We start from the raw sequence: 5108 nt of genomic DNA, 5'->3' as shown, positions 1-5108 counted from the left end.
CAACCCCCCCATCTGGGGTCAAACCTGTATAAATACTAGGCATCTAGCCTTTAATAAATGACATTCTGTTTTAAACCTGAAACTGGCTGGGTTGTGAATTGCTGATTCCCTATGCAGGACATTGTTCATCTGGTATTAACCCTTGGTACACTGTTGGTACCGTAACATTGGTGGCAAGCGACGGAATGAACCTTATCGCCCAGAAGAGCAACTACACAAGCCAGTAACCTCAGGAAGAGGGGGATTATTACAATACTGACTAAGATGGAAAGAGTACCAGGGACAGAAGGAACCAATGGGCCCAGCATAGCAGACAGAACCCCCGCAGAAGCAAGCTTTGATCGGGCGGTTAAAATAAGACTGGCACATTATGGCCCCAACCCATCTGCGGAAATTATCGACCGGGTCATAGCAGCTGTGGAGGCCAACCTACTTCGCCAAAGTGGCGCTGCAGCAAACCCAGTGGAAAAGAGAAAAGTAAATTTTGCAGCTTTTAAAAACTTCCTGGAAACAGAAGGAGAGATTGATGGGTACCTTGCGGATTTTGAGAGGCAATGTGCACTACACAAGGTACCCGCAGAGGACTGGGTCATGATATTATCCGGAAAATTATCCGGCCGGGCCAGTGAGGCTTTTCGGGCCATTCCAGATGAGGAAGTCGGGGATTATAATACTGTAAAAGAGGTTCTGCTCTCCAGGTATGCGGTTACACCGGAGGCATACCGGAGGCGGTTCAGAGACACTGTTAAATTAACTGGAGATTCCTACCTTGAGTGGGCATGTAAGGTGCACCGCACAGCAGCTCAATGGATAGCGGGGTGCCAAGCCGTGTCTGGGGAAGAGGTGCTGCAGCTATTCCTGTTGGAACATTGCTTCGACAAGTTACCCGCAGGAGTTCGAGAGTGGGTTCGGGACCGTAAACCCTCCACCCTGCATGAAGCGGCTCGCTTGGCAGATGAGTATACGGATGCCCGCAAACTGGACACTTCTACCACTAAGCCCCCTGCTAGAGTGGAGTACAGGCCCCCAGTCACCCCAGCAGCTGCCAGTTACCAACCCCCGGCGCACCGCTATACCACACGGCCTCTGGCCACGAACTACCCTCAGAGAGCCCGGTTCAATTCACGGGGCTACTCACAGCCTATTTGGTGCTTTGGATGTAAGCAACTAGGGCACAAAAGACCAGAGTGTCCCCTAAATGCAGCGAACCAAGCACAGTCCTGGAGAAGACCCGCCGGCGGAATCCCACGTAACTCTCAGCCTGCGGCCCGCTACGTAGAGGCGCAAGAATGCTGGAGCATCCTACATGAGGCAGACCTTGTGCAAGCTGCCCACCGGAATAACCGGCAACTGGTTAAAGTGAATGGGAAGAAGGTCAGTGGTCTACGGGATACTGGTGCTACCATGACCTTGCTTCAAAAGAACTTGGTGTCTGAGAAACAGTACACTGGAGACACTGTGGCTGTGAGGGTAGCAGGGGGCGATGTGTTCAGCCTACCTGTTGCCAGGGTACATTTGGATTGGGGAGTGGGCGCTAGACCTGTGAATGTGGGGGTCAAGAAGGACTTACCTGCTGATGTTCTTCTTGGAAATGACTTGGCTCCCCTTGTTTCTGCCTATGCTCCCATGGGTCCCGCTGATGTTAACCCTGTGACTACCCGTGCTCAGATCCGTGCAGCAGAGATTGACCCCCCTGCTGCTAAGCCCCAGGACGCTGAGCTCAGTAAATCTCTATCCGCTATTGATACGTGGAAGTCCCGTTACAATGCGCTGATGAAGGAGAAGAGGAGCGCAGAGGAAAAAGCACGTTTAGAACGTGAATCTCTGCTAGACAAGCTGCACCGACAGACTGCAGAAAACACCAGCTTGAGAGTGGGACATGAAACATTAAAGACAAACTTAGCGACACTTGAGGAGAAGCTGACGCTGGCTCATAGTGAGGTGCAGCAACTCAAGGGCACCCTATGTCAGTATGAAGGGATTGTGGATACCTATAAAAAGCAGGTACAGAAAACTCGTAAAGAAGCTGATGGGATTTTGAAGGACTGTTTAGCCCTAGTCTGGGCACTGAGGAAGTTGAACCCTTCTTTGTATGGACAGGAATTCTCTCTCATAACGGGAATACAGATGGATTGTCCTGGCAAACTGACATGCCTACCACCTCCTAGTCCGGTCATCCCCAGGTTGACCCGCCAAAGGGTCAAGCCGGGTCTGCCGGAGTGTTCCACAAGGGGGGAGATATGTGACAGACCCTTCTGTCAGGACTGAAGGAGTTAATTGTGTTTAGCTAAGAAACTAATTTCTAAAGACAGAGTTGCTGGCCTCAGCTATTGTGTGCTATAATTACATTTAAGTAATAAACAGGCCATTGTTTAATCACCCTCAGAGAGCAGACGCTAGGTGATAAGACAAGCCAAATGTGTTTAAGTTGTTATCTGCCTAAGTAAAGTATTTAAGTAATGTAATTCTACTGTTTCATAAAAGGGCGTCTTCCCCTTTTTATCTAAATGTACAAGAGTCTTTCAACCCCCCCATCTGGGGTCAAACCTGTATAAATACTAGGCATCTAGCCTTTAATAAATGACATTCTGTTTTAAACCTGAAACTGGCTGGGTTGTGAATTGCTGATTCCCTATGCAGGACATTGTTCATCTGGTATTAACCCTTGGTACACTGTTGGTACCGTAACAACGAGTAAAAAATAAAAAGTCAACAAGCCTGTCGTAAGCATCTGAAGGGAAGCCAGGCAATATTCAGTATGACTTGGACCCACCCTGGAAAGTAGGCAGCTACCGGGCATTTTAGCTTTGGTAGTTGAAGGTTTGTTCCAGACTCTTTCCTTTTGATGCCATCGCCAGCCTGTGTAGTTGTGGCTGAGTGGTTAAGGCGATGGACTAGAAATCCATTGGGGTCTCCCCGCGCAGGTTCGAATCCTGCCGACTACGTCTTTCTTTAGCGAGTGTCCGGCTCCTTTCACTTGTGAGAGCTCTCCATGGTTTTACCTCCTTACGCACCAGGGGTGTGCATTAATCTGTTTAGCTGTTAAGTTGGGGAGCATAAGAACCAGTAGCAAAGGTGCATGCTGCAAGACCGGCACTCCCTCTCCTTTTTTACAGGAAGATACATTAAAAAAACTGCAAGAAATGATTACGAGTAAAAAATAAAAAGTCAACAAGCCTGTCGTAAGCATTGTCGTTGTCGTTGGCATTATTAGCACCACGCTCTAACCAACTGAGCTAACCGGCTTGTGCGTGCCTCCTACTTGTGTTTGTGGGCTAGCTCTCAGGCTGCTCTGACTCAGGTCTGAAATTTAAAAGCCAAAGATGGAACAATGGGCTTTCTTTGAGCAAGCATAGGGCTTTTCCAATAAATAAATACATTCAAAAAACTGCAAGAAATGATTACGAGTAAAAAATAAAAAGTCAACAAGCCTGTCGTAAGCATCTGAAGGGAAGCCAGGCAATATTCAGTATGACTTGGACCCACCCTGGAAAGTAGGCAGCTACCGGGCATTTTAGCTTTGGTAGTTGAAGGTTTGTGCCAACACCAGCCTGTGTAGTCGTGGCCGAGTGGTTAAGGCGATGGACTAGAAATCCATTGGGGTCCCCCCGCGCAGGTTCGAATACTGTCGACTACGTCTTTCTTTAGCGAGTGTCCGGCTCCTTTCGCTCGCGAGAGCTCTCCATGGTTTTACCTCCTTACGCACTAGGGGTGTGCATTAATCTGTGTAGCAGAGAGGCAGTAGGATCTGTAATATATTTTGGGTAAAGAATAATCTAACCAAAAAAGAATTTGAAGTATTAACTAAACTAAAAAACAATAAAGAGATAGTGATTAAGCAGGCGGATAAGGGGGGAGGAATTGTAGTCATGGATACTGACTATTACATAGAAGAATCAAACAGATTTCTTAATGACAAAACCACATATAAAAAGTTAGCAATGAATCCCCTTCAGAAACAAATTAAACAACTAGACACCCTTTTAAAGAATGCCAGTATAGAGGGCATCATTAACCAGTCAGAACTTAACTTTTTAATCATAACCCACCCTAAGACCCCCATGTTTTATTTTCTACCAAAAGTGCACAAACATAAAACCAGACCACCTGGCCGCCCTATCATATCAGGGATAGAATCACTTACTAGCAATTTATCACAATATGTAGATTTTTATCTGCAGAAATATGTTGTCAATTTACAATCATATCTGAAAGACTCAACACACTTCCTTAATCTAATAAAAAATCTTGTCTGGCAGGATAACTATATTTTCGTCACTTGTGACGTCAATTCACTCTACACCAATATTTCCCATATTTTAGGTTTATCAGCAGTTAAAGTTTATCTGGATAGGGACAAAAAACTTCCAACAATACAAAATAAATTTATTCTAGATTGTATAGAATTTATCCTATCCAATAATAGTTTTCTTTTTAATGATGAAATTTTTTTGAAAACAAAGGGTACTGCTATGGGCACAAGGTTCGCCCCCAGTTACGCTAACTTGTTCATGGGCCATTTTGAAGAAATCCATATTAACAACGGCCCATGGGGGGCGAACCTTGTGCACTATTGCAGATACATTGACGACATTTTCATAATATGGAAGGGCGACACAGAATTATTAGACATATTTATCACTGATATAAATAAGAATGACATGGGTCTATCTTTTACCCATGAATACAGTAGCAGTAAATTTCACTTTCTCGACATTGAAATTGAGATCATTAATAACCTAATACAGACTAGAACATACTTTAAAGATATAGATGCCAACAATTATATACATTCTGAAAGTTATCATCTAACGAAATGGAAATCTAATATCCCTAAAAGTCAATTTATGAGGTTAAAGAAAAACTGTTCCTCCATAGATAGCTATCAATCACAATCCCAAATTCTCACAGATAGGTTTATAGAAAAAGGATATGACCCAAATACCATTATAAAAACTCAAAATGAAGTGGCTAATATAAATAGAGATACACTATTAACAACCAAATCAAAAGAAAAAACTAATAACCCAAATAATAACCATGATGACCTTTTTATACCATTCATAACGGACTTCAGCTCACAACATTCAGAGATCAGGAAAATTTTA

The 5108-nt window shown here is 44.4% G+C and overlaps 2 non-coding genes across 2 annotated transcripts; both read left to right on the top strand.

Annotated features, from left to right (window-relative positions):
* Positions 1 to 2863: 2863 nt before the first annotated feature.
* TRNAS-AGA (transfer RNA serine (anticodon AGA)) lies at positions 2864 to 2945 on the top strand. The gene has a single exon. It is a non-coding gene; the product is annotated as a tRNA-Ser (tRNA).
* Positions 2946 to 3555: 610 nt separating this feature from the next.
* On the top strand, positions 3556 to 3637 carry TRNAS-AGA (transfer RNA serine (anticodon AGA)). Its single transcript has one exon. It is a non-coding gene; the product is annotated as a tRNA-Ser (tRNA).
* The last annotated feature ends 1471 nt before the right edge of the window (positions 3638 to 5108 follow it).

This window comes from Bombina bombina, chromosome 7 (assembly GCF_027579735.1).
Source record: "Bombina bombina isolate aBomBom1 chromosome 7, aBomBom1.pri, whole genome shotgun sequence".
Classification (NCBI taxonomy): domain Eukaryota; kingdom Metazoa; phylum Chordata; class Amphibia; order Anura; family Bombinatoridae; genus Bombina; species Bombina bombina.
This window is presented reverse-complemented; position numbering and strand designations above follow the sequence as displayed.